Source organism: Lissotriton helveticus, chromosome 1_1 (genome assembly GCF_964261635.1).
Source record: "Lissotriton helveticus chromosome 1_1, aLisHel1.1, whole genome shotgun sequence".
Taxonomy (NCBI): Eukaryota; Metazoa; Chordata; class Amphibia; order Caudata; family Salamandridae; genus Lissotriton; species Lissotriton helveticus.
Window position 1 is genome coordinate 1,871,386,192 of NC_136057.1, and position 26,940 is coordinate 1,871,413,131.

Here is a 26,940-nt window from a genome sequence, read left to right on the forward strand (position 1 = left end):
GTTAACTGCAAGTCTAGTGTTTCTCTGATTGATATTGTAAGGCTGCTGCTGATAGTTGTATTGTATTTAGTAAGTTTGCCCAGAAGGTAATGAACGAGCTTTTGCTCTCGCTCTCTGATCTCCTGGCGCTTGGGGTTATGGTGGGTTTTAGATTGTATGCCGCCACTAGATCTTGCCACTCCTGTGTTGCAAGGAAAGAGATGTCACTGTCTATAGTGTGTGGATTCTCCCTTTGCCGATTTTTTGGTGTTGGGGCGGCCCATGTCGCTCTGCTCGTTTGGGTGCGTGCGGATTCTGTCTTGTGTGCTCTTCAGCGTTGTTGAAGGACTGCTATTTTGTCGCGATGTTACTATCCTTGCGTCCCGGCCGCTCAGAGATTTTTTCCGCGGCGGTCCTGTTAGTTGATCCCTCCAGTCCTGTGGGTCGTGTTGTTCTAAGATGATGGAGGCATCCAATGCTCTGTCTACACTTGACCTACTGAGTTTTGTATCCTTGTCAGGGGAGCTTTCTGTTTTTATCCTCCTGAGTTGAGTCTGTATGCCTTGAGGGTTTGTCAGTTCGGTGTTTGGTTGACTGTTGAGCTCCCCTGGCAGGTCTGCTGATAAGTATACTATTCCGTCTTCTTCATTGTTAATTGTTAGGCTACTTTCAATTGATGCCATGAGATTGTTAGCGGTGTGAATATCCGCTACTGTAACTTTTGGCGTTTTTTCTATTTCCAGTATTTTTGGTTCAAGTAACGGTGGATATTCTATCTTCCCAGGCTCCAATGGAGTTGCTAGACCTTCTAGGTTGCCGTTGTTTGTGAAAATTGCTGCTCCTGGATGTTTTAAGAACGCAAATTTCGTGTTGATTTTTGGTTGGTAAGAGTATGAAGTTTTCCTAGCTGGTTCTCCATCAATAGTTATGAGATCTTCAGTTCTTACTCTTTTTGCTCCTTTTGCGATCTTACTTGGTTTTATTGAATTGCATGGGTCCGTTGCGATTTCTAAGTTATTATCTTTGATGGTCTCCGTGCCAGTGAGCCAAAGGCAACCCGTGTCGCCACCAGTTTCATTGGCGGAGTTGGTAACGTTCGGGTTGTCCTTTCCCTTAGTAGTCCTTGTTTTGCAGAGGTCTTTATCTGTAGGTGATAGAGTGGCTCCAATGTCTCTTGTAGCCCCCTTTTTCCGTTTTAATACTGGTTTTGTGATGGACCTTCTCACTTTTCCAGGCCTCATACTGGCCCGGAAGCGGTTTGGCTAGATAGCTAGGTAGCTGGTTGCTAGTTGCTGGTTGCTAATAGTTGGTTTCGATTCTCGGTCCGCTTTCCGCGGCTTTCCTGGCGGTAGTATTCTCCCTGCTGCGGGCTTGCGGCGGTGTTGTTCTCCCAGCGCTAGGCTCAGCGCTCACACCTGCATGCAGCTCGCGGGCTGATCTCCTCTCCTCTGGTCTCCTCTCCCCCTCACGAACGGCAATGCGGACCGTGGACTTTACCCACTCGGGATTCAGTGTTGTCTGTTTTGCTTTTCCTTTCTTTACGGACTGAATGCAGCTACAGGCGCGGCCGGGGCATTCGGGTTTAGGGAAGCACAGCACCGGATTTACAGGGGCTTACCGTCAAGATCCATTGCCCGGTCCTTCCTCCTTCGTGTCTTTCCGCGCTCCACTCAGCCGCCGGTCTCGGTGTTACTTGCAGTTATTTTTTCTTGCGTTTTATCCTCAGCTATGTTTTCCTGTTTTTCCTGCTCCTCTGCCTTTCCGCCTTGCTGGCTCTGGCGCCGCCTCGGCCAGGGCACAATGCGCCGACCCCAACCCCCCCCCCCCTCCCCGCGGCCCTCCGCTGATCCACTGAGCCACAGAAACCAGCCACAGAACCGCCACTTTACTCTGCTCTGCTCGTGGCTCGTGACTCCTGGACACCTGATCTTGTAAGCCTGCTCACTTTCGCAGCGTCTCTGGCTCACAGGTTCACAGGTAATCCTCAAGTATCTGACCCCAGACTTTCCAGGCTTTTTCACTCGGGGGGAGAGGCAGTCTGCTGCTTGTCTGATACGCGCTGTGCTTATGTTTGTTTGTTCACCTCTCAGGTGCGGGCGGGAGCACCCCCACCGCGTCCTTCGCTGCATCACGTCCCACGCTGTACTGCATTTGCCATTTTACACGTGCTAAATCACATGTTGATCTCGATTCCATGCAATGCTCTGATCTTCCATTTTGTTGCATCGCACTTCCATTTTGTGCTGCCGTGACCTGAAGTTACATTTCAGCAGGAACATAAACATGTTTTTCACGTAAACCAGTACAAGCAGGTGCGAGGCATCTCGTGAGGATGCCACGTGAGGTTATGTTGTACCTTCAGAGTGTTTTCATGCATTCCATACTTATCTCTAGGACAGAGGGAGGATGGCCGTGCCAGTCTCCAAGGCCGTAGAGTGGGAAAGGAATGTCTTTTGCCTCGGCACTGACCAGATAGAATCTGGCCAGGTCTGTCTGGGTGGGTCTGATGCAGAGATGAGGCCAGCACTTGTGCATAGATGGGCGAGAGCGCCTGCTAGAGGCTTCTCGAACATATTGATTTAAACTATAAAAAGCGGTGTCCGTGGGGTAGAGGTCAGGAACTCAGTCTTGGAGTGGACGCACTCGCGGGACAACTTTGGTGCCCGTAGAGATTACTCCCTGAGCTGCCGGTCTACGGGTTCCCGACTTGGTGTTCAGTGTTTGGCCAGGGATGTTGAAGTCTCCGGTGCTGCAAATGAATCTGGTGAGGTGCTTTGTACATTAACTGTTTATATACCTGTATTCACAGTTTCATATTTATGTATATAGTGTGGTGTATTCATTGTCTAGTACCTTTCACTCGGTGCTTAAGAATTCATTGGCTTCAGTGATTTATTGCCTTTGCCTACCATATTAATAAAAGCTCATTTTTACCTCCAGTGGAGTGTTGGAGTTTCTATGTGAGTAAGTGGTGTGCGTAAGTTCAGATTACGCAAGTGGGCAAAGCAATACACACGCCGGTGAGGACACGATGAAACACGGCAGCAGCAGCGAAGCTTCTCCCTTGCTCGCAGCCGCTCTCTTGACTTCCGACTCCAGACAGACCCGACACCGACACCGGCACCAGCACCAGCACCGGCTTCCCTGTTCTACTCTCCGCGGTGATCCACTCACTCCACTCGCTCGCGATCGGACTCCGGTGCTCCGCTCCGCTCCCCCCTGCTCCTCTCTCCTCTCTGCTGCTGCTCTCTCCGCACTGCTCACCGCTCACGTGATTTGCAAAAAGGCGACTATGTTGTACTAATAGAGACTCCAGACCGCTCGGCCAAGGATGCCACCATACCCCGGGTAGGGTGAGCTTTGATCCATTCACACATCCACACCCGATGATGCATATGCTGAAAAAATAGCAGTTTTGACCCATCTCGACAATGTAGAGGAAGATGGTTCTTCGCCCTTAGTCACAGGACCAAAGTTTACAAATAAACGTTCAGACTGGCGAAACTTCGCTGAACGTGTAATGTTAAATCTTGAGGGCCCTTAGCACATCAAGGCGAGAGACTAAAGAATCAGAATCTGGTTTCTAACAAGGCATACTCCGTAACACAATCTCCGGTTTACAATGAAAAAAAAAAACTGACCTTGGTGAGATTCTGGATCTAGGGATAACACAACCCTCTCATCAAAAACTCTCAACTAAGGGGAACGGCATAACAGATGATTTCGATCCCCAAGCATCCTTGCAGAAGTGATGACCACCAAAGAGAAAACTATGAAATTGAGAAATTCGAGGGAACCTCCTGCAAAGCTTCATAAGGAGCTCCCTGTAGGTGGGCAAGAACTAAAGGGAGGTTCCAAGAAGTAAAATATTAAATGCATCCTAAGCTGCAAAACCTAAAACCCTTTTATCAACTTAGAGGACAGCAGCTCAATGGAGGACACATTTTCCCAAGGGGACCCAAACGTTTTATTGGAGAACCACTGGAGCTTGAGTGTAGAGACTCAAAGAACCTTGTCAAAACCCTCGTGGAGGAATTGAAAAATAACTTCAGTCAGAGCGGAAATAGAGGAAAAAGACTTCTACTTAAACCAGTGGTCAAAAGACTTCCAAAGATGCTTGTCTGGTTAAATGGTGGAAGGCCCGCTGGACGGCTGGAGAGAATGAGATACTGACACAAAGAGGCCCTCTCGCTCAACCTCCAAACCGAAAGTTGCAGCATGACCAGAGTCCGCACTGGAAAAACAGGCTGGCTCAAAGGAGAAGGGGACTCAGGGCCAGAAGCGGAAGAAGAGGGAACCAAGAATGCCTAAACCAACAAGGGAGAACCAGATTTACTTTTGCAGGTTCGCACAGCAGTCTCGCAAGACATTTTGGGAATAAGGGCGAAAGGTAGAAAGGCGTATAGGAGTCTCGGAACCAGGGACTGGTCAGTGCATTGGTACAAACAAGAATCCCACTTGTTTACTGTGGGAATGGGGAGAGACAAGATTTTGTAACAGGGATTGTAGGAGACTATCTTGCTTACGTATCGTTTCCAACAAAAGGTATCCTACTACCCAGAGATCAGTGGTTTTTTTTCTCCAAAATAAACATTTTGATATTTTCTTGCTTTCCCAATGGGTCTAGTCAGGAGTGTTGCTTAGAACACCCTTTACCAGCTGTTGGCTGGAAGAACCAGAGACCTTAGAAGCCTTGCTCTGAAACAGCAAATGGTCTGCTGAAAATCTAGTCTAAGATGTATGTATAGATCAGACATTTTCCTGCTGAAAACCTAAATCTTTTAGTTTGGCCGGAAAGGCTGGACTTGCTTAAATTATTTTTTTTCAGGACCTCCTCCAACTCATCACCAAACAGTGGCCACCAGAAAAAAGGCATCTGCAACGGACAGTTCTTTTGAGCCACCTCTACCTTCAAATTATGCAAGTGAAAATGACATCTGCCCGCCACAGAACTTGCAGAGGTCATTGCAGATGATTTCAAATTATTTAGAGTGATATCCAAAAAGAACTTTGCCTGGACTTCCATGCGGCCCAATAATTAAGAACAATCCTCCCCTTCTTGTACAGCTGAGGAGAGAGACTGGAAATCCTTAACCAATGACTGGGAAGTGTACGCAGCATACGTTTTAGAGCGTAAAAAGGGCTTAGACCAACATGGGCCCTCTTAAGAGCTGCCGCCTACCTTCTTGTCCACAGGATCAGTCAAGGTGACATTTTCAGTAAGTATAGAAGGTTTCCCAGTCAGAACATAAAAGAGAGACTCGAGAGTCAGAACTGGCAGCATCTCAGTCTCCCCCTGTGCCAGGGGATAAAGTCTCCCCATGAACCTTGGTGACAAAACCCTTTCTGGATCTCTCCATTCACATTTCAAAAGACTATGGATGGCAAGAACTACTGGCACCCTAGAGACTGAAGGTCTATGGAATTGCTTGAACCAATTTCCTCGCATGCTGGGCTGATCCTAATCTGGAGGAAGCTGGAGATCAGAAGAAAGATAAGAAATGAGAGGTCTTCTTTCAAAATATACTTCCCTCTGGACGAAGAACCTGAGGGAAAAACAACCTCCTCCTCGACATCATCAGGGGAAGCCCAAGACGATTCAGATGAGGGGGAAGAAGACAGACCAAAGAGAGTCCTCCGAGCATTTATGAGAAATAGAGAAGGCGATCTTCTCATGAGGTCTGTTGTAGGCGTCTGATCATTTCTTCACCACATCCTGAAGATGAGCCTCAGATATCGAGGGAGAATTACCATGATTATCCCCACGAACCTTATAAAGGAGCTTATCAGAAATTATATGCTGTGTCTTTTGAGAATGATTGCCCATGGCGATCCTGGCAAAGCCTCAAAGGAGGCAGAGCAAAGGGCAAGAGGCAGCTATAAATACAACCCAGGGGTCCTAAGAGGGAAGACCGTTCCATGCCTGAACAGAAATATAAAGAATTCAGGCAGTGAAAAAATTCCTCAAAAGGAAATAAATAGATAAAGAGGAGAAGCTTATGTAACCTCAACAGGAACACGCCAGGACTTGCAGAAACACTGCACAAGGAAGGAAAAGTTTTAACCACAGGTAAGTGTTTCGAAAAACCAACCCTTATCAAATCCACAACTGGCTGCAAGCTGTTGCCAACCTAAACAATATTATTTTATATAAATTGTCATGGCAAGAAATGTGCAGTGTCCATTGAGATAACTCAGTCACTGCTGGACATACATGCAGTCCTTGTAACTATGGGAAAAATCTCTCCCATCATGGAATGACTGGGCAAAGAAGCTGGCTACATGCAGGGCAAAACAGAGAAGAAGTACCCCAGTTCTCTGGACCTCTCAATTTTGAAGCAGCCGCTGAAATGAAGCAGCTCAGAGCAGAGCACATGCTGCGGTGCACAGCAACCGCAGCACCAGGCAGAAATAAGCTACAAGCCCAATTTACAGAGAAGCTATCTTCCTCCCGGCAGAAGCGACCGCTGTAAAACTGTGACCTCTGAGAATGTGGCACATAGAAGCCTGCAGCTCCCACTTGAGAACAACTGAACAAAGTGGCAGGGGGAAAGCTGCCAAGACTATGGTGCACTGGCAACCATAGAACTGGGCAGCGGCACCCCAGCAGCCATAACCTCCAAATATTTGTGCAATGCCCCAGTAACTGCATATCTACCAAAGTTTAAAGAAATAAACTTAAGAAAAATGACATACTTTATCTGCTTAGTGTGTGTTAGGTAACACCTCAACCAGGCCTCCATGGGAAGGGCACAAAATATAAAAAAACAGGAAGTTGAAGTAAGGGGAGGGGTTTACACGTCTTGAGTTTCTTTTTTACATAAAAAGAGAAGACAACTTTTACAAGGGTGATATATAGGAGTGAATGGGCACAATCACTCCATTAGTAATGAATGGGATGAGGTTAGGAAGATGGGGAAGTAATGAACAAGCTACTTACCTTCGATAACACCTTATCTGGTAGGGCCTCTATCTAGCTGAAAATTCCTTACCTTAGAATTATCCCCAGGCATCAGACTGGATCCAGAAATGTTTCATGAGCAGTACCCCTGAGTGCCGGTAGGTGGCATTGATCGACTCTGCATAGTGTCTCTGCCCCGAAAGTGATGTTTGCTGCGCCTATATAGGTGCCACCCAGGTGTGCTGACGTCAGTTACTTTTTGTGACTTTACACGCCAGAAGCACGGAGCCGCAAAGTACACTGGTGTGGAAAACTAGGGCCCTGTTAAAAACAGCCCTGTCCCTAGGAATCCCTTACCAGAGTGAGGAGTATGGGTAGGTTGGTAAGGAATCTGTAGCTAGATAGGGTCTCTACCAGATAAGGCATTACCAAATGTAAGTAACTTGTTTATCTGATTGAGACGTCTAGCCGCAGGTTCCTTACCTTAGAATAGATATCCAAGCAATACTTCCCTGGAGGTAGGTCTGCATGACCAATTTCACATGAGGAAGTCCTGCAGGACCGAACGGGCAAAGTGCCCATCCCTACGGACCTGACTGTCCAGGCAGTATTGTTTGGTAAACATGTGCAGGGCAGCCCATGTTGCCACCTGGTAGATGTCACAGACTTTGGGAGGAAGGTTGAAAGCTGTCAACTGTCGCTGCTCAATCCCCATGTAAGAAGGTGGAGTGTTGGCCGGTTCGGGCAGAGAACCCTCCCCTGCTGCTGCGACAGAAGATCCTCCTGAAGGGGCAGCCTGATCGAAGGATCGATGGGCACACTTAACAGCTCAGGATACCAGAATCTATGTGCCCAATCCGAAGCAACAAGGACGACTTGGGCCCGGTTGTTCTTGATCTTCTTGAGAACTTTGGGCTGGAGTGGTATGGATGTAAAGGCGCACAGGAGGCCTGAGCTCCACTCAACACGAAAAGCATCTACGAGCATGAGCTGCCTTGGAAACTTTTTTGGGCGCGTGGCACTGCATTATCACAGATGGGTGAGAGTTGGATCGGCAGTTCTATTTGTCTCAGTATAATCTATGTTCCCATCATTATTTTAGTACCCTTGTCCTGATGAACCCATAAGAGACGACTGGCTGAAACGCGACCGCGACTGCGTCAACACTATTTTGATAAGGAGTCCCCATAAATTTTCAATTTAATTTATGCTTGATTTCATGCGCCCTGATAAATATATATTGTTTTAGAGAAGTTATATCTCTGGCGCTGCTAGGACTTTCTTTTTGATGTGTATCACTTTAAATTAGGAGTGGATACTGTGATAAGTTTGTATATTCATGTAGGGTACACATATATATAGATATATTGTTGTATATGTTGTGTATATATTGTATATGTGATATGTATATATAATGTATGTTGTATTGTGATATTACTTAAAATAATTTTGTTTTTGTGCGCCACCTTGTCTTTTGACACGTATATATGTCATTATAAATTTTTGAACATTAATGATTTCAAATATTTGTAACCAACAGGATAATTAATTATATCTTGTTTGTAGTTAAATGTTGGATTGATCCCTCAGTACCATTTTCTTTACTTTCACATCTCTTGATGTCCCTTGCTCAGGTATGGGAGGGTGATTTGGGCAGAACCCCTATATAATTTTCTAGCCTTGGAAACTCCAGCGCACAGAACTGCTGACATGGCATGTTCTCGCCGGTGGTGAACAGATTTGACCAAGGCTCTCTCCACTGCTGAGAGATCTTGCACCAACTCCAGATGCAGATGCCATTTGTTCAGAGTACCCACCAGATATTGAACCACCAGGGATTTGTCCTGCTTGTCCAGTCATCTACAGAGATGCAGGGCCTGTTCACAAAAGGTCCAGGACCAACCCACCTTGTTTGTTGCAATACCACATGGTGGTGCTGTTGTACAAGAACACCTGCACCAGCCTTTCCTGGTTGGTGGATAGAAAGGTTTGCAGTGCCAATTGGAACACGCAGAGCTCCAACTGGTTTATGTGGAGTCTAGATTCCCCTGGAGACCAGAGTCCACTGAAAGCACAGGTCTAGGATAGGACAAAGGTCTCCATCCTAACTGGGCACCAGAAAGTAGCGAAATAGCAACCTCAACCCACTTCTGGCGTTGGTACTCTCTCTATTGCTCCTTTGGCCGAAAGAGCTGTCACTTCCTGGTGGAGAAGAAATAGGTGGTCCTCCATGAGCTTGTCATACATAGATGCCATGCATGGCAGGGAGTAGCCCCTTCAGATAATCTGCAAAACCCACCTGCCCAATGTTATGGACTATTCAAAAGGGGGTGGTGATGGACAGAGTATCTGAATTAAGCAGAACACTCCTACCCAGTCAAAAGATCAGGGCTTGATCCATCACCGTTTTTTAGCTCACTGCACCATCCCAGTTCAGAACCTGGCTACATGCAAATTAGTCTGACCCTGGCCCAGTGCATCATGGGAACAGGGCAGACCAAACTACCAAGCCAATTCTTTACTGGAAAGGAAACAAGCTTCCGGGGACCGGTTTCTGGCATTACAGCCATCTTCCGCCCGGCTTGCTTGAATCCTGATGGTGCAGTGAGCAAGGGACTCACATCTGAGCATACCCTTCCACACTTGTGGTGGCCAAAACGATTCAAAAGGGGGTGGTGATGGACAGAGTATCTGAATTAAGCAGAACACTCCTACCCAGTCAAAAGATCAGGGCTTGATCCATCACCGTTTTTTAGCTCACTGCACCATCCCAGTTCAGAACCTGGCTACATGCAAATTAGTCTGACCATGGCCCAGTGCATCATGGGAACAGGGCAGACCAAACTACCAAGCCAATTCTTTACTGGAAAGGAAACAAGCTTCCGGGGACCGGTTTCTGGCATTACAGCCGTCTTCGGCCCGGCTTGCTTGAATCCTGATGGTGCAGTGAGCAAGGGACTCACATCTGAGCATACCCTTCCACACTTGTGGTGGCCAAAACGATTCAAAAGGGGGTGGTGATGGACAGAGTATCTGAATTAAGCAGAACACTCCTACCCAGTCAAAAGATCAGGGCTTGATCCATCACCATTTTTTTTAGCTCACTGCACCATCCCAGTTCAGAACCTGGCTACATGCAAATTAGTCTGACCCTGGCCCAGTGCATCATTGGAACAGGGCAGACCAAACTACCAAGCCAATTCTTTACTGGAAAGGAAACAAGCTTCCGGGGACCGGTTTCTGGCATTACAGCCGTCTTCGGCCCGGCTTGCTTGAATCCTGATGGTGCAGTGAGCAAGGGACTCACATCTGAGCATACCCTTCCACACTTGTGGTGGCCAAAACGATTCAAAAGGGGGTGGTGGTGGTGGACAGAGTATCTGAATTAAGCAGAACACTCCTACCCAGTCAAAAGATCAGGGCTTGATCCATCACCGTTTTTTAGCTCACTGCACCATCCCAGTTCGGAACCTGGCTACATGCAAATTAGTCTGACCCTGGCCCAGTGCATCATGGGAATAGGGCAGACCAAACTACCAAGCCAATTCTTTACTGGAAAGGAAACAAGCTTCCGGGGACCGGTTTCTGGCATTACAGCCGTCTTCGGCCCGGCTTGCTTGAATCCTGATGGTGCAGTGAGCAAGGGACTCACATCTGAGCATACCCTTCCACACTTGTGGTGGCCAAAACGATTCAAAAGGGGGTGGTGATGGACAGAGTATCTGAATTAAGCAGAACACTCCTACCCAGTCAAAAGATCAGGGCTTGATCCATCACCATTTTTTAGCTCACTGCACCATCCCAGTTCGGAACCTGCCTACATGCAAATTAGTCTGACCCTGGCCCAGTGCATCATGGGAACAGGGCAGACCAAACTACCAAGCCAATTCTTTACTGGAAAGGAAACAAGCTTCCGGGGACCGGTTTCTGGCATTACAGCCGTCTTCGGCCCGGCTTGCTTGAATCCTGATGGTGCAGTGAGCAAGGGACTCACATCTGAGCATACCCTTCCACACTTGTGGTGGCCAAAACGATTCAAAAGGGGGTGGTGATGGACAGAGTATCTGAATTAAGCAGAACACTCCTACCCAGTCAAAAGATCAGGGCTTGATCCATCACCATTTTTTAGCTCACTGCACCATCCCAGTTCGGAACCTGCCTACATGCAAATTAGTCTGACCCTGGCCCAGTGCATCATGGGAACAGGGCAGACCAAACTACCAAGCCAATTCTTTACTGGAAAGGAAACAAGCTTCCGGGGACCGGTTTCTGGCATTACAGCCGTCTTCGGCCCGGCTTGCTTGAATCCTGATGGTGCAGTGAGCAAGGGACTCACATCTGAGCATACCCTTCCACACTTGTGGTGGCCAAAACGATTCAAAAGGGGGTGGTGATGGACAGAGTATCTGAATTAAGCAGAACACTCCTACCCAGTCAAAAGATCAGAGCTTGATCCATCACCGTTTTTTAACTCACTGCACCATCCCAGTTCAGAACCTGGCTACATCCCTGATCGGTGGGAGGTGTGTGGTTTTCTCAGGTCCTGGCTGTCAAAATTGTTTTCTTCCGGTGCACACAGTACTTTTATGGTTGCCTAGGAGCTTCTCTTGTGCATGAGTTTTAATGCAGATGAATTTTGTATTCCAGAGGGAGCATGGTGTTGCTTCTTTCTGCCTGTGCAAAAATATTTTTTACGCATTGCAACTATGCAACAACAATACTAACACCATTTTTTGTCATGCATTCCTGTAATAATGAAATGAGCGTGCATGCTTTAAATAGATCAGAAATAATTTATTTCAAACTATGCATACTTGAGTCTGGGATATGCAGCTGGTCATTGACTCTTGGGTGGAAAACTGAAAAAAGAATTGAACTCCCTGCAGCTATTTTTCTTGTCTTAACATTGTGCCAGTGTTGCATTATTTCTTCCATCTTACATGGTGTGTCTGACACAATTTGAAGAACATAAAAATGCCTCACGGTTGTATATGTGTATTTCTAAGCATCTGTTTGTGGCATGTAGTGCTGTAGATTCACATGCTTAGCATAAGTCCGCCATCTAGTGTTGGGTTTGGAAGTGTGCAAGATGTTTTTCTTGGAAGAAGTTCTTCGAGTCAAGAGTTATAGTGACTCCTCCTCTTGCTTTTATTGTGCATGGTCACCGACTCCATTGTTATATTGTTTTCCATTTGGCGGGCGAGGATGAAGTGAAAGGATAGCGCATGCTAAAGAGATGACCATATAGTGAATGTATGATATATGTATATAAATTAAAAGAGCACAATTCACTGGTGAAGAGGATAGCGCATGAGAATCTACAGCACTACATGTCACAAACAGATGCTTACTGGGTAAGTAACATTTAACGTTTGATGGCATGTTGGCTGTATATGCACATGCTTAGCATAGACTAAAAAGCAGTTCTCCTGTAAGCGGTGATTAACTTGTGCTTGGTGCATTTGTTTGAAAATAAGGTACGTAATACTGCTTGACCAACATTTGCTTGCTGTCTTGCCATAACATCTACACAATAGTTTTTGGTGAATGTATGTTGAGTAGTCCATGTAGCTGATTTTCATATGTTAGCTATGGGAATATTTCCTAAAAATGCCACAGAAGCCCCTCTTTTGCGTGTAGAATGGGCTCTTGGTGGAATAGGTAGTGTTCTCTTTGCTTTAGCATAACATGTTTGGATAGATTTAACTATCTAACGTGCAATATCCAATTTAGAAATTGCTTTACCCTTAGGTGGTTTTGAAAATGACACAAACAGTTGTGTTTTATGAAAAGATTGTATTCTATCTATATAGAACATGAATGATCTTTTGACATCTAATGTATGTAACACTCTTTCTGCTACTGATTTTGGTTGAGGGAAGAATACAGATAGCCTAATGGATTGTGCCATGTGAAAATGCGATACTACTTTAGTTAAGAATTTAAGGTTAGTTCTTAAAACAACTTTGGCTCTATAGACTTGAAAGAATAGTTCTTCCAAAGTGAATGCTTGAAATTCTCCTACTATTTTAAGTGAGGTAACTGAAATTAAGGAAGCGAGTTTCAATGTTAGAAACTGCAATTGACATGTACGTACTCGTTGAAATGGTGGACTCATTAACCTTGTTAATACAATATTTAAATTCCACATTGGCGTAGGTGGTGCTTGAAGGGGAATAACTCTTTTAAGTACTTGTAAAAAGGCTTTAATTACAGGAGTTATAAATCGAGAAGTTTGTTCTCTATTCTGAAGATATGCAGTTAGCGCAGTAAGATGTATTTTAAAAGAAGTAAAAGCCAGACCTGCATTTTGTAAGTAAAGCATGTAACCTATAGTGTTTTGAGGTGATGCTTGTATAGGATTTATGTCTTTTGAATGGCAGTAATAAACAAAACGTTTCCACTTTGCTGCATAGCATGCTCTTATTGTGGGTCTTCCTGCCTCTTTTCGCATATCCATACATTCTTTTGGTAAGGTTAGGTATCCAAATTCTTAGCCTTCAGCAGCCAAATCGCAAGATTGAGAGATCTGGAATTTGGATGCAGTATGGCTCCTTTGTTCTGTGTGAGAAGATCTTACCGGTTGGGTAACATTTGAGATCTCCAACAGTGTTGTGTACTATGGTTGTTGGGCCCATGTTGGAGCTATTAACATAAGTGCGAGGGACTTCTGTTTCAGTCTGAGAATGACAAATCGGACGCATTCCACTTGATTACCTGGTGCCGGTGTCTGTACTGAAGGAGGGACTTGGTGTCCCACAGCACGTTGTTGCAAGGAGACGGAGTCTTCAGGCAGCCCCCCACGTGCACTAAAAAGCACTGCTTGCCTCCCGCGGCGTGGGGCATAAACTGTCAGGGCGGACTCGTCCGCCCCCATCACAGCCCGGAGGAGGCTGGGCTGGGCCACCCCCCTTGGTCCTGTGAGTTTGGATCTTGGGACCAGGAGTTTGGATATCCATGGCAGAGGAGGGTTCTACGGATCTATACCAGCTAAGGCCCTTGTGGGGCAGGATCCTCGCCTTTCAGCAGAAGCAGGTAGGAGGCAGTACCACTGTTACACCTGTACCGGTCTTGGTTGGCCCTCACTGTTACTGGTGCAGCCTGTTGCCTTACTCACTTCCCCCAGCTCGTTTATTTGGTTCTTGGTACATTAATTGATCGGGCCAATTTCGTCTATCACGATAGCTGTTGTGGCATCCTGTCTGAAAAAGTAACGAGAAAACGCAAAGGAGCTGGGGCAGCAGCCCCAGGGCCGGCAGTGACCACGATGACCACGATGGACTCTTTTTTGCGAAGGGCGGCAGGGATCCTTGACAAAGAGATAGAACCGGTGGCCCGTCAGCTCTCCCACTCCCCTATAAATCGCCCTCTCCCTAGTCCCCAAGAGTCATCTCATCCCGGACTTCGGATTTGGACTTAGGATCCCCACTCTCACCTACTAGATGGGAATTGGCCAGTGGGCCTGGCACGTCTGACACAATGGTTAATAACAACCGGGTGGAGTTACCCCGTCCTATTGCTTGGAGCGAGGGTATTATTATGTCCACGGCATTTCAACCTATCGATTCCAGCAGGGAGCACCAGAGCGGGGTCAGGACCTGGAGTTAAAAGAAAAGTTCCTTTAGCTCGGGGCAAAGCAAAAGGTTTAAGGTCAGAGGGGGTAACGCATAGTGCCAACACGCTGCAAACCCTGACTAATGATGACATGGCTTCCATGATGGAAAGTTTTATGGGCTCTTTGCTGGCAAGTACGGACCTCAAATTGTACCCAATCAGGCAATGTCTAGCTACAATAGGGATAGAACTCTACAGGAATAACTAATTTAACCCTGTGGGGACAAAGACTCTCACTGTGTCTCAGTGGGTTATCGGTTTGTTCTCTGTCAGAGGTTAACAGGGGGCCCAGCCAGGAAATAAAAGGGCAGGTGCAGTCATCATTAATAAATCCTGTGCTGGGTAGCGCAACCCACCCTTCTCGGTGTCCAGTGTATTTTGGCCCATCTGCAGCAGGGTCACGGGGGGGGGGGGAAATCTCGAGAACCACAAGCCTGAAAGATGCACTGGGCCTGCCAAACCCGTATTGGGCAAGATATTGAGAGGAGGGGAGGCCAGTACAGGGGCATGGGCAGCAGATCCCTTGAGGCAGAGGTTAATTACTCTACACCTTCCACATGAATCTACACCTCATGTAGTGGTGCTGGGGAAAGTCCTGGTGCTTCCCTCTGGTGCTTCAGAAGACTTTCATCAACTGAAGAACAAAGTCCGGCACTGGTTCAACTCTAATACAGCCCTGGGTTTAAGAGCGGAGAGATTCATGAACATGGTGCCCAGAGTAACATGGGTGGGAAGGTCCAAAAACATTTCGAAGGAGACTGTGCTATCATCAATTTTAACAGGTCCCAAGTGGCAGAGAGAATTTTGTTCACGGTTAAAACCATGTGGTCCTGTCTCATCTATTGCGGTGCTCCCACTTGGACCCTTTTATAGGCCCTCGAGCATCTTGAATATGTCCTATAAAGAGAACCCGTGGAGTCATCCTGTTCATGTTCAGCCGCTTAAGCAGACTCACAACATACCTCTTTCGAATAGATTTCCTTAGTTGGAAATGCTGGACTCTTGTGATCGATTCACAGTGACTGATTTAGCGGAACCAGCAATCCTTAGCCCTGGGCATTGCAAGGCTCCTCAGCTGGTCAGTTGGACGGCAAAGCTTGTAAAATTGTATCATGGAATATAGCCGGGTTGGCAAGTAAGTTTTCTGACCCAGGCTGGAGCCTAGTCATAAGACTATTCGACGTGATATGTCTTCAGGAAACATGGTCCATTACAAACAGTTTCTTTTTAGAGGGATGCAAGACCTATTTTGTGCCTGCCACTCCATGAAGGGTGGGAAGATCGAAGGGTAGGTTGGTAATTTATGTCTCCTTAGCAGTCCAATGTAGATTGACGGTGCTGCCAACCGATAATCCTTGTTTGCATGCCTTGTCACTTTCCAGCGGGTCGGGCAATTTGTTGCTCCTGAACACAAGCACAAATATGGTGACAATCACATAGAGATGCTGCAACATGCACCTCCAGACAACAAATGGCATCAGATTTCACGCGAAACATATAGATCAGGTCAGCCTTGGAGTGGAACAGCCACAACCATCACACACCTTTTGGTTTCTGCGAACGGTTATAATGCCACCTCCGCTCTTCCAGATGTATGTACTACTTCTATGTTTGGATCCTTTTTAAGAAACCTGATTACTAATACGCCTCACTTCGGCAAACTTATGCGTGCAGTAGACTTCAACATTCACCTATGTGGGGACTTCAGTGGCTCAAATCTGAACGACATGGGCTGCCCTCGCTCGATGGGTATGTACTTACCAGCAGGGAGACATTCTCAACACCCTCGTAAATTAGCTCAATCTAACCTTGGCCATGTGCAGGTTGGGCCAAGGCAGAAAGCCCATCATTGACACCTTAACAGGGAGGGAAAGTGAATCGTTTATTGATTGTATTTTTGTTTTGACCCCCCTTCTTCGCTTGCCTCTGATGTCTCTATAGAAGATAGTATAGAAGATAGTATCTTCAGGGACCATAACCCTTTATGTATCAAGGTTATTTGGCAAAACAAGGATGACAGGAGAAAGGGGGATACTGCAAACTATAAATGCGGGCAGATGGCTAAGGTGGGAACAGATAATTCCAGATCGATTCTATGAGTCTCTTTTAGCTAGGTGCAATAGGGTCTAACTCTGCTATTTCCAACTTTGCCTCCCGTTTGGGCAGAAAAGCAATAGGAACACTACTGCAGATCTACAGAGTCAATTGCATCACACAGTTGGCGTATGGTAGCAAAATCTGGAGTTATATCACTCATCTAGCATCAAATTGCAGAAAATAACTTCTTGAGACGGCTCTTAAGCGTACCCCAGGGCACCTCAACTTTCATAGTTTACGAAGAGCTGGGTATGACCTATCTTTCTGATCTTTTGTCTTTTTGCCCCCTGTACCTCTGGATAAAAATTTGGTTAGGTAACTGGACTGCTTTAAACAAGGAGATCCTAAAAAACTGTATGGACCTTGACCATGTTAATTATATACCTTGGCTGCAATATTTACAGGAGGGCTTGAGGCATCTGGGAAGAGCTGACCTCTTTAGCTATCTGGAATCAATCAGCAGAAAGGACCTGGTCTAGGTCAAGGAGGCTTTTTTTTAGAAGGCGGGAGGCAGATAGGGAGGAGCGTGAGCTAAGGAAGCCCAATGTACGTAGATTTATCATATTGAAATTTGTTCAATTTACAGAACCACATCTTTTAGGGCTCCCCAGCTCTTATGACTGCTTTTTACTGGCCAGGTTCTGCTATGATTTATTCCATCTTCTCCTTGCCTGTCCACGTGGGCGAAACAAAGGTGAGATTTTGTTGCCCTGTGGCTGCAACGGTAAGTCTCCAAAGGATATGCTCCACTTTTTAATGTTTTGTAGCTATTTGAGGTGCTGAGGAAGACCTATATTATACCCATTCTAAAAAAGGTAAATTTTAGACAAGTGCGTCCGGCTATTATTTTTCTATTAATGCTCTCAGGGAGTATGGGATTGTACGTTCCTAGTTTTTTAAAGTCTGCAGTTAGACTTAAATCTAGCTGTGATGAACTATCGAGGATGGATCAGGTATGGACTGGCGGGTATTCTGGTATGCCTTTTTATTTTGTTTTTACTCGCAGTTTTACCTTTGTGTATTTTATTGAAGCAGTGTATCGTACAACAGAGAATCCACAATTATGGAGTTTCTTGGATAATTGTAAACTTGACTTTTATGTTTTTTTTATTAAAGCCCAATAAAGTGTTGTTGAATGGACAAATGGAATCGAGGGAGAGGTGGAAAAGCGTAAGCAAATATCCCTGGCCAATTAATCCATAGTTGGAACCTGGAGGCGAAGTTTTGACATTTTGCATTTTGTCGTGTTGCAAATAGATCTATGTCCGGTTGTCCCCATTGTTGGAAGAATGAGTGTAGGCGTGTTCTGCTGAGAAGGTGATTGTCTACTCCTGGTATGTACTCTGCGAGCAACTGAATGTTATGCTATAGAGCAAACTTTCAGATCTTTTCTGCTAACAGAGACAATTATGGAGATGTTGTCCCTCCTTGTGTTTGCAGATAATACATGGTTGTTATGTTGTCTGTTTTGATCAAAACTACCTTGTCTTTTAGGTGAGGCAGGAATGCTTTCATCGCCAGATGAACTGCTAAGAGTTCTAGTTATTTGATGCGTAGAAGAGACTGACTGTGTGACCAGTGCCCTTGCACAGTTATATCCTGCAAGTGCACTCCCCAACCTATCATTTATACGTCCGTTGCAATGGTTGTTTGCAGAATAGGGTCTATAAAAGGGCATCCCTGTACTAGTTTGTTGGAGTTCCACCATTGCGGAGATTGGCAAACTTGATGACTGATCAACACTAGATTGTCTAAATAACCCTCCGCTTGAGACCATTGTTGCACCAGGCATTGTTATAGAGGACGCATATTTAGTCTGGCATGAGTTACTATGGCTATGCATGAGGCCATAGTTCCTAGGAGACGCATAACTGTTCTCACAGTTTTTGAGGCTGAAATAGTGGCACCAGAATTTTGAAAGTCTGAATTCTGGCTGCATTTGGGTAAGCTACTCCTGTTTGACAATTTAAGATTGCTCCCAAGTAAAGGTTGTATTTGTAGTGGTTGTAGGTGTGATTTACCTGCATTTACTGTGAAACCTAGTTTGTGCAGTAAATTGATTGTGCTTTTTTTTTTAATTTAATGACTTTATTGAGATAATAACAAGAAGTTACAGGGCATCAGCAACACTTTACAATAAAGTGAGTTCACCTCAAAACAAGCAAGTAGCAGTCCAGCGCATCCTATAGGTTCATTGTCAGCTTGTTTAAACAGCTATGGACATCAGTAATATGTGCCAGCAATTTGAGCCCTGTAGCTCCAAAGAAAATACCTGAAAGGAGAAAGGGAAAGGAAAGATGAGAGAAGACAGGAACATAAGGGTGAGAGGGAGAAAGAGGAGGGGAAAGGGGATGCTAGCCTCGCAGTAGAGGCGGTACTGTGCCTCAAGGGCTGGTTGTTTGGTTAGTGTATAGGGTGAGTGAGGTTCCGTAAAAATCGTTACGACGTTTTGGGCACCGCCGAATATGGACGAATGGGGTATCAATGAACCGTAAATGACGAGTCGTGTAAGTGTACGCGTTTTCGCCATACTACTCAGAAGAGTTCCTTACAATTACAGGTTTCTTCAAATGGACGCTCGGGTTCCATTTTAGATACGGCACCCATTTTGTTTCTTGCCCTCACGTAGTCAGCGAACAGGCAACTGTCCGCATCGTGACCCCTTTTGTTCCCAAGCTTCACGGAAGAAGCATATGCCTTTTCATGCGTCTTTTATGAGTAGGGGGAGGACACTGCTAAAGCAGTTGTCTCCGCCCGGAGGTGATCCTGCCGTGCCGGTCTATTGTTTCAGCCTCGCACGTGCTGGGATCAAGTCCTTTTAGGCTACGATTACGCATCCAATATTATCCTCACACTCCCTCTTCCCTGTTGTCTGACTTCCTCGCAGCTGTTCTTGTCTCTTTCTCTTGTTTATTTACAACTCAAGTGGAATGTACCTAATGATGGGAAGATGTGCTTTTACAGTTGGAACTGGTGATGTTAATGTAATTATGTTCCGGTGCTCTGAATACATGAAAGCGATCCTTTGAACTTTACTGTGGGAAATGAGTTGTAACCTTTTGCTTACATATTGTGCAATGACAAAATCCTGTATAAAAGAGAGCGACTCACATATGCAAAGGGAGCAGACTCTCAGAACCTACACTCTGTTGTACTTCTTGTGACTTTTGCCTCCCTGCAGTAATAAACCCTGATCTTTGACGCACAAGGAAGTGTCCCGTGTCTCTGTCTTTAGTGCGCCAGAACAGGCATCCCACGAAGGTTCTAGGTGTTGTCCCCTGGCACCGCTGGGCCTTACATAGCCCAGTCCTTCAGTTGGCGCCCAACGTGGGGCGACATCGGCGGTACCGGTCCAAAGCCTGACGATTGTGAGGAACTTCGTGTGAAATCTCAGAGGAAAAGGTGCACCCCGCTTCATCGATCCTGTTGTCGAAATAAGTGGTCCGAAGATTTTTCCCGCGAAGATTTCCGCCTCCTGACGGCTGCGACGGACCGATGCCCTGACTGTCGACCTGTTTTCGATGCCTGGCGTAGACCTTTCGTACAGCGAGACGATAGACGGGCCTTCCTGGTGACGCCATTGAAGCCCTCAGTTAAGTATTTGTGGGTCGCTCCCAGTCCTTAGTTGTTGTTACAGCTTGTTGAAGCTTTGTTGTTTGCATAATTTCAGTGCATTTGTGGTTCTTAGTTGTTGGTTCTTAGTTGTTATTTGACAATTGCAATTGCCAAAAACCGAGGGTTTTGTTTTTCACGAAGAATTAGTGCTTCGGTAACCCTTGAAGTTTGATACTAGGTTAGTGTACATGATGCCTAGCCATAGTGGTTTTCTCGGTTTCTTTAAATGTTGCAACAAGGATTCCCGGTTGGAGGACTCGTGTCCGATACCTCCAGTTGGAACTCCGATATATGAGCTCTATAGTCGACATGGTGTGGGCCCTATTATATATAATAAATATTGGGTCCGTTACACGAAAAAAGATGGTGCCCTTAGTTGGCCACCGCACGGAAGTTTTGAACTTGCGATTTTAGATAATCTTGAAGCTAAATTGTTTAAAAAGAAAGCTAGGCCAGCTATGTTTGATTCCTTTCGGTTGTGGCGTAAAGAGGCCAAGCAGAAAGAAATCAAACAGTTTAAAAAGAATCGAAGAGACGGTATGGTCCCGATAATGCAAGTTGTACAACAATGTCAGCGAGATAAAGAAGAAAAAGAAATAGAAGTTTCTACTAGATTACATCATATGAGGATAGACAAATGTTATCCGGTTTTACCAACTAGTCAGGATAAGAAAGAAGAGGATTCAAAGGAGGATCCCTTGTTAGCATATTTGATGAAATCGCCGCCCCCTTATGCACAGGGTGCTACGGCCCCTGTAGTTCCTCCTGTAGTTCCGCCTGTTGTTCCTCCTGTTGACCCTCCTGTTGTTCCGGCGGCTGCGGGTCAGCCAGTTGTTGGTCCTACGTTTGTCCCACCACCTGTCTCTATTCCTACTGCTCCTTTGCCTGTACCTTCTCAGCCTCTTGTCCCTGCCACCCCGACTATCTTGCCTGCTTCTGCTGTGTCTGCCTTCACTTCAAACGTTGTGGCTCCTGTTCTCCTTTCTCCTTCTGTTCGTAATCGTATCCCTAACACTGTTGCTACCCTTTATTCACCGCTTTTTGGTCAGTTATTTCCATCCGATACTTCTGAAAATCCCCAAAGACGGAGTCAGATCCCTAGTGGAAGGGAGAAAGAGACGTTAGTGACATTGGCACATAGGTGGATAAGACATCCTGCCAACTACCCTCCACGCATGGTTTTCGAGACGTTTTCTCAGTTTAATGAGCCTACACAGAGATTCGTGTTCGAAGAAATGTGTAACTTTTTGAGGGAACAATGGTATAATGACAATTTAGATAACGTACCGCCCGATATGATTGAACTTCAGAGTCAATTTTCAAACGGTATGATTGTAGGTGGCGATGTACGACGTGCCTTAGAGCGATTGTTATCCTTTAGATCCACAGTGCCTTCTCGTGTGTCATTTAATGATGACGACTTAGAAACTTGGAAAGCGGCTCCTGGTCAGTATCCTATGAGAGAAGTTCCGCCAGTATACATGCCAGGTGATCCTAATGCTAATCCTGTGGTTCCTCCATATTTTCAGAGAGTTTGGATACACCTCCCATGGAAGCGATCAGAAGTATTGCAGGTCAAACAGTCCTTGCCTGATCCACGCAAGAATCCGGCGGGTTACTATAAGGAGTTGTCTCAATTGGTAGATGCTACTATTATGAACCTCGCCGACATCGACATGCTGTTCGGTAATGTTGTACCACAGCCGGTTTGGGCGAAAATTCGTCAGGAAAATCATGCGAATGAGTTAGGCGGTGATTGGGCTGCAATAATAGCGGCTGATGGCCGACAAGTTGGTGGGGCTAAGCCTGAGCAGGTAATTTCGGATCTGCCCCAGAGAATAATTACGTTCATGAAAACGCTTATGCCGGCGATGAGGGTAAACTGGGATAAATTAGCAGCTTGTAAGCAGAAGAAGGACGAGAGTGTCTCTGATTTCTTTACTAGATTCGAAGAGGCATTTGTCGATCATAGTGGTCAGGATATGGGCACTGAGGGAGGCCAACGGTTGTTTGTTGACAAATTCGTGTTGAATTTGTTGCCTGAACTATGCAACAAATTGAAAAATTCAGAAAGTGCATGGGCTGTTTCAACCACTGCACAGATATTAGCAACGGCTCAATATTATGAGAATAGGGAAAAAGAAGAAAGTGATCGTGTAGATAAGAAAACGAAGGAGCTCAAAACGAAGGTTTTGTTGCAGCAAGCGTATCCTCCGCGTTCAAATCACACTGATTTGCAACAGCAATATAGACCACAATCACAATCCTCCAGAATACAGTCACGTCCTGACTCCTCTGACTTTAGATCTATGATTGGGTATAACCAGTGTGCATATTGTAGAAGAGAGGGACATATAAAATATGATTGTCCCGCTTTGCGTGACTGCCTTAATGGTGTGTCGGCACGAGGGGGTCGTGGTGGTCCTCAACAAGCATCTTGAGGTAGAGGTCGCGGTGCCTTTCAAAATCAGACTGAGCGCCCTACTACGTCCTCGGACGCGAATAATTGTTTTGACCAGCGAAATGTAAGGTCCGATAAATCAGCGCAGTATTACGCGGACGACTATTACGTTGAACATGAGACTGTTGTAAACGACCGTTACTAGGACAGCCACCGACAGAGAGAGGGAGTAGTATCAGTTCCGGTTGATCAGAGTGGGCCTTACGTCGCAGTTGCTACATCTGGCGTAGTTGAGCCTTTTCTGCTGGACACTGGTGCGACGAAAAGTTCCATCATGCATTCAAAACTCCCTGGCGCACCTTTGTCCGGCTTAACAAATGTTTCCGTTGGATTCTCTGGCGCCCCTGTTAGCAATCCTGTATCTAGCCCTTTGCCCCTTGCAATTGGCCCTCGTGAACTGGAGGCTCCATTGATTCTATCTACTGGTTGTGGTGAGAATCTTTTGGGTCTGGATTTGCTGAAACGGTTATACGCGACTTTGTATTGCTCTCCTGAAGGAGTGGAGCTTACATTAGGTCGGAGACTAATCTCTCCTATGTACTTGTCGATCGATAAATTCCCACCGGAATTGAGCTCCCTTCCTGCGTCTTTATGGGCCACAGGTCCCAATGACGTGGGTCTCTTGGACATCCCACCTTATATGATCAAACTGAAACCAAATGTGCGATTGCCACGTATACCACAGTATCGTATCTCCATTGAGGGAGAACGGGCGCTATTAACGATTGTACACGATCTGATCGAAAAGGATGTCGTTGAAGAAACTATGTGTGTAATAGTCCTGTGTTACCCATTTTAAAACGAACTGATCCATCTAAACCTCCTGTGTACCGTTTCATAATCGATTTGAGAGAAGTAAATAAAATCGTGATTCCACAATACCCCATGGTCCCTGATATCACGACTTTGTTGACCCTGATTCCAGTGTCTGCCTCATGGTTCACGGTGATCGACCTAAAGAATGCTTTCTTTAGTATCCCGATTGCTGAGGAAAGCAGAGATCTATTCGGATTCTCATTAGGTGGTCGCAGTTTTAGACTGAAACGCGCACCACAGGGCTATTGCGAGAGTCCGTCGATCTACAGTCAAGCCCTTAAAAGTCAACTTGATTCATTTATATTACCGGCAGGCGCAGCCTTGATTCAGTACGTTGACGACCTGTTGGTCGCCGCTGATACCGAAGATATTTGTAGAACTGCTACAGTATCATTGTTGCGGCATTTATGTGACTTACATCACAAGGTGTCACCTTCCAAGCTGCAATATTGTTGCCAAGAAGTAACCTACTTAGGTCACTTATTGTCAAAAGAAGGGAGAAGGTTGACCCCAGAGAGAATTGCAGCGATTACCCGAATGACTGTGCCAAAAACTCAGAGAGATGTACGTGCCTTTCTAGGTATCACGTCATACTGCAGACAATGGATCCCAAATTTTTCACTATTGGCAAAACCATTGTTAGCTCTCACGTGCAAGGATGTTCCGACTCCTTTGCCATGGACTGAAGAGTGTCAAAAAGGTTTTTCTGCATTACGTGATGCGTTGTGTTCGGCTCCTGTGTTAGGTACTCCTGATTACAGTAAGCCGTTTACAATGTACGTTCACGAGAGGGATGGTTGTGCGTTGAGTGTTCTGGCGCAACAATTTGGTGACAAACAGCGCCCATGCGCATATTTTTCTTCGACCTTAGACCCAGTAGCTAGAGCTTTGCCGAGTTGTTTAAGAGCAACAGCGGCAGCTGCGGCGTCCATTCGACAGTCCGCAGGTCTGGTCATGGATAATATGCTTACGGTGATGGTTCCGCATGCAGTTGACACTCTCTTGAACCGAACGAAAACTCAACATTTGACGAGCGCAAGGTTGTCTGGGTATGAGCTGACGTTACTGGCTAGTCACATACGGATAAAACGGTGTAATGTGTTGAACCCAGCAACATTATTGCCGATCAATACGGATTTGAGTGATGTAGCACCACATGACTGTTATCTGAGAACCGAAGAGGAAACGAAAGGTCATATTGACCTAAAAGATACTCCGTTGGTAGATCCCGATGGTACTTTGTATGTTGATGGTTCCTGTTTTAAGTTACCGAATGGTGATGTGACGACTGGGTATGCTGTAGTGACGTTGAGAACGGTTGTGGAATCTACGAGATTAAATCAGAACTCGGCTCAGGCAGCTGAGTTGGTCGCCTTGACGAGAGCGTGTGTGTTGTCCAGAGGAAAGCGGGTGAATGTGTTCACAGACAGCCAGTATGCTTTTGGTGTGGCACATAGTTTTGGGCGATTGTGGAAAGAAAGAGGATTCTTAACGTCGCATGGCACAAAGATTCAGCATGGACAGCTTGTGAATGACCTTTTAGATGCACTCACATTGCCTAAACAGGTGGCCATAATTAAATTTAGTGCGCATCGAAAAGTGACAGATGATGTTGGTCGTGGTAATGCGTTTGCAGATGAGACTGCTAAGGAGACAGCGAAAGATCTGACAAACCGAATGTATGTTACAAGTTCAGTGAGATGGCCTGCGGAAACTAGTATGTGTGAGGACACAGTGGAGAGTGTGAAGGAAATACAGAATGAGGCCACTGAAATGGAAAAGACTAAGTGGAAAGAAAGCACGGGAAAATTAGATGAGGATGGTTGTTGGGTTGATTTGTCAGAGAAACAGAGATGGATGTTACCGGATGCATATGTGCTTGCTGTTGTTACAATGGCCCATGGCACAGCACATATTAACTCGAAGGGCATATGCAAGTTGTTGTCTCCTGTATGGAAGAATGATGGGATTACTAAGTGTGCAGAGAGAGTGGTTAAGAATTGCATGGTATGTTTGATGCATAATCCCGGTAAGGGCACCCACACTCCACCTGGTCATTTTGCCCCTCCTACATGTCCTTTCGAAGTTATCCAATTAGACTTCATCCACATGGAGAGATGCAATAATTTAAAGTATGTGCTGGTTGTGGTTTGTGCGTTCTCCAGATGGATTGAGGCTTACCCTCTTAAGGATAATACTGCCCTATCCACAGCTAAAATTCTGCTCAAAGAGTATTTCCCCAGGTACGGCATGCCTCGGATTGTATGGTCGGACAACGGAAGTGAGTTTGTGGGAAGCGTGATGAAGAGTGTGTGTCGTGGTTTAGGAATATCCCAGAAATTTCATAGTGCTAATCATCCTCAGTCAGCGGGTTTGGTGGAAGGATACAATGGCACCCTGAAACTAAAACTTGCTAAAATTCAGGCAACAACTGGTTTATCATGGCCTGGCGCTTTGCCTCTAGCTCTCTTATCGACCAGGGCTACTGTACACTCTCGAGTAGGGCTTAGCCCATATGAGATTGTGTTCGGCCGTCCTGCGAACATTTGGGGGGTTCCGAGGCCTAGAGAATTGAACAGACTTGAATATCCAATGTTAATTGATTATCTATATGATCTGACTGCTAAATTGAGTTTGATTCATCAACAGGTCTTTGAGGCTCTGCCGTCACAAACAGAGGGTCCTGGTCATCGGCTCCAACCAGGGGACTGGGTCCTCACTAGAAATTTCGGACGAAAACGCCATCTTGAGCCGAGATTTGTGGGACCCTTCCAGGTGCTACTAGCAACGAGGACGGCGGTTCGACTGGAGGGACGGAAACACTAGGTGCATGCCATCCACACCAAGAAGGTTCCGCTTCCTCTGCCGGCAGTCACATGGATACGTAAAGGTTTTTCCTCGTCTGAAACTGATGTTCCCCAGCGCTTTGTCCCATTTAGCGAAGCTCAGACCATAGGGAACACTTCAGTTTTATCTGACAGCCCTGTTGATTCCTCTCAAACAATTTCCCTTCCTTCAACATTGGGGAATACAAGTACTGAACAATTGCCTGGGCAATCAAACACTCTTTCGCCATTCAATCCACTGTTTGAAGATCAGACTCGACCCGGAAGAAACCGATACTTTCTTCGTACACGCAATAAAGATGAATAAATTGTTATCATTCTGATTTCAAAATATCCCCTCACATTCTGCCTTGGCCATTGTGGACATTTTATTATGTATGTATTTCTTTTCCAGAACAGCCAGGAGACGTATATGAAATTGATTATTTAACTGATTAAAACCTGCCATCTGGGTTGGCCGTAGGGCCGCACGGGCACGTCCTTCTGTTTAGCAGTTATTGACATTAGGTCAATTTCTTTTGTCGATTTCCGGGAACCCCTGGGAATTGATAATCGCTACCCAGAACGAAGTGCGTCAAGAACGTTGCGGACGGTTGTTAGAGGATGGAGTT